The sequence below is a fragment of the Macrosteles quadrilineatus genome, unplaced genomic scaffold (assembly GCF_028750875.1).
Source record: "Macrosteles quadrilineatus isolate MER2022 unplaced genomic scaffold, UCM_ALF_1.0 Scaffold_7__1_contigs__length_78375512, whole genome shotgun sequence".
In the NCBI taxonomy this organism is placed as follows: Eukaryota; Metazoa; Arthropoda; class Insecta; order Hemiptera; family Cicadellidae; genus Macrosteles; species Macrosteles quadrilineatus.
In genome coordinates this window covers 7,033,139-7,048,161 of record NW_026542600.1, presented here as the reverse complement: position 1 = coordinate 7,048,161, position 15,023 = coordinate 7,033,139, and the positions used below count along the sequence as shown (strand labels likewise).

General features: G+C 33.9%; 1 protein-coding gene across 1 annotated transcript in view; it reads right to left on the bottom strand.

The window, feature by feature from the left end:
* Window positions 1-14,633, bottom strand: part of LOC128997940 (R3H domain-containing protein 1) — a 71,227-nt gene extending 56,594 nt beyond the window's left edge. Inside the window, exon 1 of the mRNA XM_054423789.1 lies at window positions 14,381-14,633. The gene's annotated coding sequence lies outside the window, so the exon portion shown is untranslated. The remainder of the gene's footprint in view (window positions 1-14,380) is intronic.
* Window positions 14,634-15,023: the final 390 nt, after the last annotated feature.

The window sequence follows — 15,023 nt, the reverse complement described above, 5'->3', positions numbered from 1 at the left end:
ACACAAATGTTCGGCAAAACTGTAAGCCTGATAGCTACCAACCACATAATTGTCTTCATGAGAAGTTCTTAAATATTAGTTTTAAAATAAATAAAATAAGGAAATAAAAATTTCTTAATTAATTATTCAGCGTTTTCTGATATATAGCAGTTTTTCAGAACTACTATAATGTCAAAAAAGTACCAATAACTAAACATGTATATCTTTTAAGAACTTTTTAATTTGGTGTTTAAAGGTATTGCTGGATGCAACAGGTTTTAGGCTCTCGGGTAGTCTGTCGCTCAATGTGGGTCCAAAATAAGAAAAACGTCTTTCCCACCTAAGGTGACCCTGGAAATGGAAGACTCCCACGTTGGATAACGTCATTCCGAAAGAAAGCATTTTGCAAAGATAGTTAGTGGAGTTAGTTATAACCTCTCTTCTAAGGAAACGATTTTTAACTAATCGTTTTTAATCACATTTAAAATATTGAATGTGCACCAGCTATTAAGTTGGTTTTGATTTATGTTTGTTTGTTTACTTTTTGCCGAGTTAACCTTTTTAACTGTAAATTTAAAGAATTACACTATTCTCTTCTGTATCTTCACCCTGTTGAAAGCATGGGTAAAGCAAAAAGTTCACAGTAAATGTGACACACCTCTTCTATGTTCAACATCTTTGCAATTCTTTTAACACATTCTTCTGTCATGTAGAATGACATCCATTTTAGTAATTATTTGATTTTCCATCCAATTTTCAAGAATTTGAATTATATTAGATTACCAAGTTGATGTAGCGTGTTGATTTTGACCCTAGGGTGACACAAACATCTTACCTTATCAAGAACTTCAGACTACAACAACAAAGATAGTCCTAATTATAAGTTGTCAACTAGACACAGTGAAGAAATGTTTTGAGAAAAAAATAGCGCTCCAATTTTGTGTCATAAAAAGTGTTGCTTATAAATAAACTATACCTCGCCTGTGATATTTTATATCTGTTTATTTACTATAGTGACATTCGTCGAGCGGGGTTTAGGAGATCTCAAAACGCCACACTTCCATCTCTGCTGTTATGTCGAACTAGCGCTGTGTAAATTGAGTTAATTACTGAGTTTTTTCTACATTTAGGACTTTTAATCTCTCATGAAACTTGTTATATTAAATGTAATTAAAGTTTTTGGCACTTACAAGGCCTAAACATACAGAAAGGCCGTTACAGAAATCATCTCACTTGGCAGTTATTTATCTGAAGATGTTCGACGACCAAACCTATTCCTCATAAAGCAGTTAAATTCAGCAAGCGATGGAGCCACTTTTCGATATATATCTCACATGACTTGGATGTTTATGACAGTTGTGAGTTTAGAGTTTACTTCTAAAGCACTCTGGACAGCAGCGCATTTGTGCCACTGGGAATACTTGGGGGGGGGGGGGGCAATTTACATATTGCATATTGCCATTAGGAATTTGTCAAGTTAGGTTATAAGTGGCCCAAAAAAGTTTGTTTTAAATTCATAACACTAAATGCTTTTACAATTGCACCATTATTTGGGTATTCATAACTACTATTTGTTTGTCGCAACCGCAACAACAAAATGTCTCTGAGACCACGATGGAGTATCAAGACATATCTGTTGTTACGAGAGACGATGGTGATGTCTTCGCAACTGCAGGGAATGTCAGGATGGTGGCGGTAATGATGTCTTCCCAATCATTTCCCAGAGGCAAATCAGTTAAGAGGACTCATAAAATAACAATCAGTGAAATAACCATGTCAGCGGGCCAAAGATATGGTACATAAGGCAGATGCTGTATGAAAATGCATAGCTCTATTTAACCTGGAGATTACGACCTTTTCTGTCTTCCACTGACGGTTCAAACCTCCAATTGGCTTGACATTTCACTGGGTTTCTAAATATCTAACAATTTTCTCAGACTTACCTTAGTTATTTTCTCGCCTCAGAATTTTATAGAATATGTTCTTACTGTAATTAAAATGATTTATTTAGCAAAAAACATACAACTTTCTAAGATTTCATTGCCTCCAACAACCCTAAAGCTTCAATTGAGTTCCCAATTTTTCCTACACAAAACAAAAATAAGAATTCAGCCTCTACTAATATATAAATTGCTTTAGTTTACACAAAAGCTTGATTGTTAAGTTAAAGCTGGGTTGAGAATTGTGCACCAGTTTCAACTCAAACAATCAGGGCCACTTTTTCAAATGGGCCTGGTGAGCCTAGGTCCAGGGGCGCAAGGAGGGAAAAATTATGCCCTCAAGGTAAGGTGGTGAGGGGTGTAATCATCCCTTCGGCCCATAGCTAATCACATGTAAACCGCGGCTGTGTGCAAACAATATCTTACGTAGATAACACGTTCACTGAGTTGCTCGACTTGTCTCGATTGCGTAGGTTGGCTCCCGTGGTGGTTGGCTGGAGCGTAACTGCACGCATCAACTGCACAAACTCGAGGGAAAACTATACTGAACATTCCTCTCTTCATTTTGCAATGCCTTTTTCTGATTTTGGCTTGTTTTCATGGTTGTTGTTTTGTTGTTATAAAGTATAAGATTTCTTCCATCACTATTCTATTCACAGTCCGATTGGGCCCGATAATGATGGGTTGCAGTCTAAAGACAATAGATATTTTAGACATACAGGGTGTGGCAACAGTTCCTGTATTGGATAAATAGTTTAAAAATTAATGCAGATAGAACTACAAAACTTGACAAAAGATTACTGGGTATAAAAGTTATTTTTACACATTATCCAGTGATATGTTACCACCACACTAGCTAGGAGTCTCGGTTGGCTCACTAGGAGTCTGAAGAAAATCTTTAATGTAAGCATCGGTTGATATGCACATAAAATTAATTACTCAAACGTAAACCGAGTCAAAAATAGCAGCCCTTGAAAAATTTGTTGAAATTTCAATATGGAATCTTTGAAAAGCTCCCAGTTTTAAATCAGTTGTCCATTTGAGTTTTGGGTTTGTAGTATTGTATTCCACCAATTTGAATTTGAACTAATTTGACCTTTAATTTTAAGTGCATATCAACTTATACTAACATTTATGATTTTTTTTTACTTCTAGTAGGTCCCTGTGGGGAGGTATCATATCACTGAAATATATGTTAAAATGATATTTACATTCCTTGACATTGCTCATTAACTTTGCTCCAAGTTTTGTAGTTCCATCCCTATTATAATTTTATTTTATTTAGCTGTCCCAGGACTTTATTACCCCTATACCTACTGTCTCGTAAATTATAACGCTAGGTGTGACAAATAAATCAAATAGAGTTGGAGAATGCTTTTTATTTTATCCGTATAACAGAATCGACTAATAATGCTAATTAAGAAGTTATTTACGTGTTAGGTATTATAAAATAGTTTTACTTCAATTGAGAGGATTTTGACAATTCACCTATAAGAATTAGTTTTCGAACAGCATTACTTTGATTGAAATATAGTTTTGTAAGCATGGGCTGGTTTAAATCTTTTTATTAGTTTGAATTTCTTAACAGGGCATGGCCTAATTCAAATTTCCTGGAACACATACTCTACGTTTTCCTTGAATTTCCTTGATTTTCTCATTGAATGTTCCTCACATTCTTTTCCTGTCAAATCAGTTTCCCTAAATTCCCACGTCATTAAAACTCAATTTTACAACCAAAAATTGTCTTGCTCTACACATGGAGCTGTCGTTTTATTATCTACTAATTCTTTTTGCTTTGGTTTCTCCTTCTCTAAGCTCCAGTCTTGTTCAATAAACCTTCAATTTTAGACTGTATTCATCTAAGAAATAATATGGAATAAGTGTTGTATGTGGTAGAGTGGACTTGATTTTTTTATTTGTGTGACTCATAAAGGTTTATGTATAAGGTAAATCTAAGTTATCCACTAACACACAGCTTTGTAGGATCCAAAAACACCCTTAACATTGTACGGAAAAACTTTGCGAATGGAATGAATAAGAAATAAAAATATAAAAACAATTGGGTTTTACTATGCAAGAGGTTAAATACCTTGTATCAAATGTAGTCCTTGATTGGCAACCAATTTTGACACTCTTAAGGTATCATTATCAAGCCCTACATCTACATGTAAGGTTTTTGCATCTAGGAGGTCGTCAAAAAGTCTTCAAAAGACTTCAGTAACACACAAATGTAGACAAACATTAAAAAAAAAAACACTGCATGGCCATCGACCTCCCCGTGCCACTGTTCCAGCCGCAGGTGGTGCTGCCTGATGAGTCTGGCAGTCCAAAGTCCTAGAGTCTCCCTTTCCCAGCTCTCTTGCCATATCCGTTCTTATAGCGTCCTTACCGTTGTAGCCTTGCCTCGGGCGGATTGCCTTCCTCTCTGCTGCCAAGTGATTGACAGAGATAACTCCAACAATCACCATTCAACGACCGATTCGGACACCAAGCGGTAAGCGGAAGCGACCCTGAGTGCCGCCAGACGCTGCACTCGTGAAAGTGTCTACCTATACGCTTCCTTCTTTGGTGAGTCTGCCCACACCTCAGAGCCATAGAGAAGCACGGACTGGACTGCAGACATCAAGAGTCTTCTACGGCTGGATTGAGAAGCCCTGACATTGGCCATAATCCTACTAACATCTAGCCTTGTCCGCCGTACGGAAGATCTGGTCCCTCCAGCTACACTTGTCCACCATGACACCAAGGTTCTTGGCGGCTCGTGTGGTTTGGAAAACTACGTTTCCCACTAGTAGCGACAATGGTTTCGATCCGTTTCTTTGTAAGGATAACAATATCTCTCTTGCTAAAAGCGAGCTACAGACCATGATCGGCTATCCAGGCATTTATTATGTGCATCCCTACATTATTGGCGATTAGCATCTTGCTAATGATTGGGCCAAGTAAATACTCCAAGTAACCAACATGATACCAAAAATTGATGAGAAAATATTCAGTTAGATACCTGATTAATATAATATTTAACCTTAACAGCTAGTTTGAATGATATCTTTCACAAGAAAGGATGGAATTGAATGCAAGTTAGACTGCAACAACATAAACTAACAGTGATATTAGACATATTTTCAGTCAAGGAAATTGTGCTCAGAGGAAGATTAGTATCCCATGCAATTAAAAAATAATAACATTACTGACTAAAAATTCAATCCATCTACAATACAATATTCAACTGAGTGCAGGTAGTAAAAATATACAAGGTTCCCTTTTGTCTATTCAGAAATTTGGACATGAAGCTTTTTCTGAAATTATGTTTTTTTTTTTTTAATTCATGTAAGGACAGCAAACTTAATCTTAACTTAATCTCCCGAATATTGGTGGCTCAAATTTTTCTAGATAAAATCTAGTAAATATCATCGATAAATGTTTAATAAGTCCCTTCCCTACTTTTCCTCAAATTACTAAAGACGTCAGACTTAAACTGATCCCTGTTGACAAACCCAAATGTCAGAAGTAGGCAGTGGTAATATCTAAAAACTCTGATTGTACCAAATTTGTATGTAAATTTAGGTCTCCAACAATGCCATGCCGCAGCCAAGCGACTTAGTTCAAACCTGGCACAAGCATCATGATCTTTATTTCACCCTCTACGATGATTCCTGCCCTTGAACTGAGACTAGTCTCGTTACAGAAGTCAGTAATGATGTGAGGGGGAATCGACTACCACTGCTAAGTATGATTCACTCTCAGTGATTTAGAACTGTAGTCTAAGGCACCAACCCCTATTCAAGCACATTGAAAATTGATGGACCTCAATGGAGAAAAGTATGACCAAGAAAATGTGTGCAAGAATTGGAGGGAGTTCAGTGGAGCACAATGTTTACAATGTTTTGCACAGTGTAAAATGTCTGACGTTAACTCATCAGTTTCGTTTCAGCCAGTGACCAAAGTTATGGAATTTTTTCTTAGAGTCAAAGAGAGATGCATAACTAATAGAGGAGACGTCTCAAAGACTACTAAGGACAATAGTAAACCCTTGTAGTCTAACACATGTCACCGATCAGCAAACAAATGTGTGCAGCTTTAGACCAACTCTCTATGCCATTTTAAAATTTTTTGTCTCTAAAAACTTTTTAGTAAACACATCTGTTGACTAACACAGTATTCATTGAAGAGTTTATCTTTTTTCAAAAGGAAATCGATCACCTAACATGATTCATGTTTAGCGGATGCGTCAATTTCCCCCACATTGTTATCAGCTACTAAAACAAGATTAATTGTCACACTATCCATCTGCAATAGTAGTGAATGAAGTAAAGAATACAGCGCTGGTGCCACAATTGAACTAACTTGCCCGGCAACAGGAGCTTGTTGGAGACCTCAATTTACAGAAAACACTTGAACATATTATGTCATGAGTAGATAGATAAAAAACGTTTGAATTTAAAATCTAAGGTTCCCAAAAATCTTTTGCCAGTACTTTTCACTGTTTGTTTTGCGTGCTCTAATCTGAAGCCAAGGATTGCCTGCCAACGTCATCAAATTTTAACAATTTAATTAAGTCTCATTTAAGTGTCAATATTTTGGTCACTTTCGGAAAAACGCCTAGAATATTTAAAGTTTATAGCTCTGAGTTCTTATACTCAATTTAAATCTATTAGTACTGAGTTTCTTTAATTTAAGTTAGAAACCATGTTGTATATACAAAGCAAGTATGATATTCTAAACAGTTTATAAGATCATATTCAGCTACAAATACCTACGACTTGAAATGCTCAACGTTCCTTTAAAGTTGAAATTTTTCCTTCAACACAAGATAATTTAATGTGTTTGGCAATCTAATGAGCAAATTAATGAAACTCTAGGCAAACAGAATGCATTCAGTGTTTAGAAGTTGAAAGGTTTACATTTACACTTTGTCCATTTACTGGTGAGTCTTAGGGGATTAGGCGACCCTCACACACACACTCGCACCTGCACACACATTTTCAGACCAGTCTACATATGATCGCTGGGCAGAAGTGACTCATGGTAGAACAAACATATTTTTTTAAGTTTTCAGTTTTATGATTTTTAAACTCGTTATGTTTTGGTGAAAAAGTGTAAAATCATGTTGTACCACACTCCTGTCAAGTATTCTACAGGGTGAAATACTTACACTCAAGCTCATGGAGGACTTAGAAGTATTGGTAAAAGCATTCCGTTTTGGTTGTTTTGCAATAAATTGCGTTTTGAGTTCGGTTAAACATTAATTAGAGTAAAAAAAAATTTCCAATCAAAAGGACAATAGCTGAGTCAACCCATCCCAGCGACTATTCGTTCTGTAAGAATGTGTGTTTACAAGTACAAGTGTACAAGGGCTGCCTAATCCTCTAGCATAACCAGTAAATGGACAAAGCTAAGAAGTCTAAAGTGAGAAAAAATGAAAATATCAATCCACGCAAGCAAAGGTTACGAAAGAATTGCAGGCACTCCCTAAAGGAGTTGTGGGGCCTGTAGCGAGAACGGTACTCACTTTCTAGCCTTGCCATCGTGGTGGCAGTGGCGGTGGCAGTGGCGTTGACAAGATGGCGGCCAACAACCCTCGGTCAACAGAGGTACTTGATCTCCGCCTCATTTATCATCTGCACCAAACCATACCACCCGCCATTATTTTTTTATTACGACACTTCTTTTATTTACGGAAAAATATTTTCAATGTTAAAAAACCTGGACTAAGTCTTAACATGTGTACCTCAAACCTCATAATTTCATTTATTTACATGGTTCTTTAACCGGTCTGATTGCCAAGTCGATTTGAATCAATAGTATTTACGAATAAAGACTTAGTGTTAATGTGGGGACGATCTGGGTCAGCCTATACATAAACTACTGCTGTTTTACGCTAGAGAAATTTAAAAAAATCTTCTGGTCAGAATTACTAGCTTATTAAAAATCAATTTGGAGTTTGTCAGAAATTTCCAATAAAAACCATAATAACATTTCTGGCAAACTTTATCATGATCGATTTTCAAACAGCTGACATTCTTACCTGAAGATATGCTTAATTTTCTACAGCATAAAAAACCTGCAGTTGATTTATACTAGAGACTTGTTTCGATGATTAAACAAGTAATTATAATCCTTTAATCGTGTAGTAATGATTTCAACACATTGTTCGTCAAGTTCAAGAAACTCGGAGCACATATCTCCAGTCCAAACATTCATATCATCTATGCTACTTTCTGTTAAAAATATGTCACTTCTGGACAGATCTCTTCTATACATTGTCTTCCATGCTTTAATTTTTATGCAAAACTTACTTATTAAATAATTATTTACTGTTCATTATTCCTTAGAGAAAACTAGTTAAGAATACAAGTACACAAAGATTATCGGTTGAATTGAAAGAAATACGTGCATCAATAAAGGAACATCATAATAAGGGTTTTCTCTTAAGTTGGAAAATCGAAAGTGAGACATAATATCATAACAATATTATTTTTAATAAAATCTTAACCCTTTCGACTATTATTTTAGGGCTCCGCCCCCATGACCTAGGTTTAATTTATTATACAGATCATTAAGCCTACCTGTATTTTAACTTCATATTATATCCTACTAATAACAAATAACAATTTAAAAAAAATTTTGTTTGCCGTAATGCGATATGGTTGCAAAACGGCCGACAGGAGTGTTTTTCGCCTGTAATAATCTAAATTAACATGTGTTTTATTTTATAGATTTGCTCTATTCAATGTGTGATAATATATTTTGAGGGAACCCATTGCATTATTTTTCAGGTTTAGTTATACGTTATTGTATGTTATGAGAGTTATACATCATGAAATGTCCATAGTGTATATATAATCTGTGCAATCAACATCACAAAGTATATTTTAGATTCAACTCTATAAAATAAATTCTGTTGACTAACATAACATGACTCATAAGACAAAACTAAAAAAGTCTCATTGATTTTAAAAATGTTTTAAAGGGTGATTTCAATCAGATTTATCAGGTATCAGATAATAACTTAAGTGCCCTTATATCGGGGAGCGAGCTGGTCTAGTGGTACAGTGTGGGACTTTGGTCCAGGGTTCAAATCCCACCAATCACCAATGGATTTTATATAAGCGGTAATGCCACCCCTGCTAACCCCTGATGGGTCTAACTTGTAAGTAATTTGAAAAAAAAATCCTGGGCCCATATAGCGTAGAACAAAAAAATAGCTATTTATTATTATATTATTTCACAAACACTGACAAGATCCTAAGGGTGAGTTGTTGGTGTAACATTAACTATCAACCTGTCAATAATTTTTTATTTGTAAATTTACCGGTAACTTGTTTATTCATAAGTAGGTTTGTAGTGTTTAATAGTTGTGGTAACATTTTATGCCAGATCTACTATGTATGTCTACTTTGTATCACATACTTAAATCTATCTTGGTTTCTAAAAAGTTCAAAACATGCTGAAAATAAAAATTAAACAGTGTACAAAAATATAAAGCAACAACTTTTGGTAACTAGCCATTTGTAGGTCATTGACTAGTTTCATTAATAAAATATCAATGCGAGGATTAACTTAATGAGATAGGGATTGAACAATCGTTGTTCAATGGTCCATTCAGTTCTATCTACAGGGTATATGATCTGATGTCCTTTCCATTAAGAGGTGTAAAATTGCAAACACGTAGAATATAGGGCAGTAGTGCAAGGAAACCCCCACCTCCTGACCCACCCTCTCACAATCAATACATTACGGTTACGTACCCAATATGCCCAAATAGGTTCAAGGTTGGACATCTTCAGTATTTCTGTCTTTCAAAATTATATAACTGCTATAATAATGATGATTATGTAAACTAAATTTTATTGTCTAACCTCAGATTAGGTTACAATTGGTTAGTTTGAATAAAGATACATAGTTAAACACATGGTAAAAATGGTAACTTATTTCAGAAATTTGAACTATAAAAATATAAAGCTAAAAGTGTTAAATTCTAAAATTAAATTTTACACGCTTCAAACTGCATAAATTTTTTATTGCACGGTTTATTTTTGAAATCTTTTAAAAAGAGTGTTTTCATCGCTTTGAAATAATGCACTAAGAAAATAATGATGGTATTAATTTGATAGTTTATGGTTGTATGGACCAAAATATAGATAAATCAGATATCACAATTTGTAATTTGCATACAATATTCAAGTGAAACTAGCACGGTGAACAAAATGAACTATCACTAAAACACCAAAAATATTAATTGCAAAGCCAATTTGAATCTATTGTGAGTAACACTGTCAAAATCATAAATATTAAAATGCATACATTAAAATAGTGGCCAAACCAATTTGATATCGAGATTGGTGTATAAGAAATGAACGATTTTATAGTTTACAAAATTATTCTTATGTTAATATATTAGGCTAAGTTTTGACTTGTGTTAGTTTGACAACTATTTTATAATGAAACTCGCTTGTAAATAAAGGCCTTTTTATTTACTTATAAATTGGTAAAGATAGGGGATTCCTGTCTTTTTTATCAATAGTAGTACATACTTAGTAATTTGTCAGCAAAAATTACATGCGATAGGAATAGGTACAAAATGATATTATTGGATAAATCTTTCTTCCTTTTATACTGAGCATAACAAAATGTTTGTAGGTATGATAACCAAAAGACTTATTGACACTCCTTTCTTTAATAAATTTATTTAACTTTCAATCATATTGTTTATATTTGAACCTATAGTGCCAAACTAAACAGGAAGTAAAGTTTTAATATTTTCTGACGCAATTAAATATGTGTGTAAACCCTTTTATTTATCGTGTCTTCTGGTATATTGATTGTGTAATTGTAGTTATTCAACTAATAACCAAATATGGCTGGCACTGGTTTTCCCGGCTTGATGTAAAAGGTCAAATGCCAGGTAGTTTAATGGAACGAAGGATTTTTCCACCATTTGTTTTTAAAGATCAACTATATGACATAGTTAATGTAGCATTCATGAATTATTTATGGAATTTAAAAATCTACCATCCAGATCTCCTCTCCCAAAAAATAAAAGTGTTTCACTGTTTGTATTTTTTTCATAACATATTTTATTAACTTAAAATAAAACCTATCTGGTGTCACAGTTAAATTAATTAAAATAAAACCAACTAAAAATTCTAAACAATTTATTTTTTATGAAATAAAAGCTCTAACAAAATGTAAAAAAAACAAATACATGCATGATAATTACACAAAACTACAGTTAATCAAAATTCTTCAAAAACGGGTTCTTCAGTAAAACTCTACCTCGTCAGTGTTTCTTTTTGACTCTTTCTAGAACACAAAAAATAAGCACAATTTAAAAACAAAACAAGCAATAACAAAACACAAACAAAGCACAAGCGCTAAAATAATAAAACTTATTCCTAGACAATTAATGAAAACTGCAAGACAAAATAGGTGTTACGGTTAATAATGGTTTTACCAAAAGGTGAGGGTAGTTTTTATAACATAAAGTCAAAACACAGTTGAAGGAAATCCTCTAAATACGGGTTGAGTTAGGACAAATTGATGGTAAATTAGTTGATGTCAGTAGCTGGATCATAAAAGAACTAATATGGAAATTCTTAAATAAATTAAAAAAACAAGAATACCTACTGTATATCTAAAAGTATCTGTCCCAAGAAAACCGTTTAAGTTTCATCCCCTGTACATAGTACCTATCTGGAAAAAGTATTTTTTTCAAAACTTTCCGTTTGAGGGGAATCATCACTTTTGGGCCCCGTGAACCAAAAATAGTGTTTCCAAAGGGATGACTGTGTGCGTGTAAATGTGTACAAAGCTACAAACCAATTGTGGTCCAATTTTGATGAAATTTGGTAAATCCATGGTATCTCTGAGCTTTTGTTTCTTTAATTATTTGAAATTTTGATTTATAACGGATTTTTAAAATAAAATCTCATAAAATAACGGAAAATTCAAACAAATTTTATTTTAGTATTTGGATTGGACAGAATAAATCTGATGATCTGTTTTTCAGCGTTGATATGAATTCCTCTGAATTTATCTGACTGAAATTCCACTTTTGGGTGTGGAAAAGATCGCACCTCAGTCGTATCAAATCTGTTACTCATGGTGTAATCATGGTTACTGTATAAGATCTAAGCTGGTCAAAGGGTGAAGGAAGGAACCCAAAATGTTCCTGCCTCTTTCATAAGTTGTAAGGTCTTATCAAGAGAGAAGTGAAAATAAGTAAAAAGAGTAAAAGAAAGTTAAGGGATACCTTGGGTTGAATAAGACTTCCTCATAGATCAATAGAATAGAATAGAATTAAAGGAGCCAAAGATGAGTATAAAAGCATAACATTCAGTTAAAGCCACAACCTAACAGTGCTACTGGTCTAGACGAGCGTCAGAGATACTGAAAGCGCTCGGATCAACAACTTCTAATGATAATAATTAGATATAGGCCTACCCCTCGCATTAACTTTAGGGTCTTCAACTTGGGGTTCTTGCAGTGTAAAAGTTGGAGACGAAAGTATGACTTTTTGTAAGAGGATTATACTTGAGTGTTCAGATTTTTAAGCGCTCAATGTTGAAATGCATGACAGAACCGATGTTTCTAAAGAGTTGGTCTTCAAAAAGATTTGTTAAGGCTGTTGAATTTAGTTGTGGTAATTGATTGAGCTGGAAGGTTGAAAGTTTCCAATTCAGTTTTATCACTTGTGGAAAAATGAACAACTGGTATCAAGTCTGTTGTTGTCCAGCTATTGTCACTAAAGATTTTAAGGTCTTCAGTGAGGACTGTTAAATGCGTTCTCAGAATTAATTTAAGGAAAGGCTACCCCAACCCTCGAAAATCCAAAATTTACTAATTGCTAAACAGCTCCGATTAGTTTGGGTAGGCCTATTTATAAAATCCGACTAAGATTACATTCTGCTTTGGCCAAATAACAAACAACTAGTCTACTCTATTTAGTGTTTAGATAATTGCACTTTAAGTGATGGTCATATGTCAAATAGGTAAATATTGTATTTATATGAATTATGTAACCACAAGAGGTTTAGCCTACGATAGCATAACATTGCTTGGTTTGAGAAATGCCAAGAAAAGCTATAAAAATATAGTACATAGTACCAAAACAATGAAAATAAGTTAGCACCTGATTTGACAAGAAACGCTACTCAGTAATATGTTTACTTGAATAAATTTTCTCAGCGACTGATGGATAAGTTACTCAGTAGCCAGTTTAATCATTAGGGTTAATGGTGAAATAAGTTATGTCTATCAGATTCTTCTAGGTTAGTTTGGAATAATAAGTATTCGGGAACCTAACAAGATTGGACTATCGAACGTTACCATAACATTTGTTGAATTATTATAGGTCTATGGACCACAGCCACCTAGGTTAGTAACTCGATAAGAGACACAAATTAGACAAGTAGGCCTACAATTAATAGTCATTCTGCATCCCGTATCACCACTAGCATTAAGGAGAGTAGCAGAACAACCAAACAAAACCCTGCATCAAGAGATTAACAAATTATACATGCACTAGTCATTCACTCTAAAGTTAATTTCAGTAGCTGTGTGAAAACAAACCCAACTGCATAAAGGGAAAAAAATTATCTTAATTGTATACAAGGCCTATTTTTATAGCGAACTTCCCATAAGATATTTAAGTTAAATTAGGGAATAAGCTATTACCGTATGTCTCATGGTAAGACCTAAGCCCGAGACAGACTTACTTTTTTGTTTTGATGTCCCCAGAGGCAAACAACACCATCCGTTCAAATTTATATAACATATATTTTTAGGCTATCCCTATGTGTGTCCATTAGCACCATAACTCATACAATTTTTATAAAATTCTGTACAAAATGTGTAAACATACATTTATTCGAGCAAGTTTGCGATCCAGCATGAATAACATGTTTAGGGCTTATTTACAAAAATTGAATAAGTAGGCCTACAATACTAAGTTTAAACCAAACCAACCCCCTTGCCCTTACATATAGGTATCTAGCCTCACAGAAAATAAAAAGTTATAACTGTGTAATAACTGAAAAAGCAAATATATAAGGATGAATCGGGAATCGTGAATGGATACGATTTACAGTATCATTTAAGATTAATGTAAGTTGACTTATTTTCATTCAAAATGTTTGACGGATGAATTATTGTTATTGTGGCTGTGTTCAATTTAGATTCACCTCTCAAAAAATCAAAATGTCATAGGCCTTAGTAACTTAAATATATAAATTAAAACACCTTACTAGGCCTAAGTTTAAAATTGTATTTTTCACTAGGCCTAGGCCAAACTAAATGATAGGTTAGCTAATGACATAAAGGAATGATATTTGTATTCGCAAAGCAACGTCTAGTGAACAACAGCCTATTTTTTAGAGATTGAATAAATTATTATTGTTAAGCAAGTAACATTTTAATCGACATGTAAACATTGATGTTATACTTCACTAATCCCTTACCTTGTAATGCATTAACGTCGTCTGCATCGTATCTACAGAATCTCCTTCTTACAAAAATAGACTCACTGTACAACAAACTTGTCAATAAAATTATTAGCTTGAACCTTTATTATACATATTAACAATTATATCATTCAACGAAATTCAAAAAATCATGTTCACTTCAAATTTCCAATTTTCTTGGATAATTCATTATTGTTTGATAATTCACAGAACAGAGCTTCCATAATCTAGCACCAAAGCCCCACCATCAGCAACAGCCGATGCTTTGACTTTTAACAACTAGATTAGAGTAACAACTGATCGAAACTTTTTTTCTGCAGCGAAACCGTGCTTTCATAAAATATATGTACAAATATGTATTAGTTCAAACAATTAATTAACGTTAGGCTGGGGACGATGCATTTAAGATGCAATTTACACAATTATTAGCTTCTCTATCAAAACATAATAGTAATAGGATGATAAATAGAATGTACCAAAAAGATAAACTGTTGTATAAACCATTGTATGTTATTCTTTATATTGTTACTCAATTCAAATTTTATTAGTGCTATTCTTTGTAAAAGCACAATTGGATCGTTTTGTTGTAACTATCATCTTTTTCACTTCTTTTGCTACTTGCCATCTTGTTGGCTGTCAC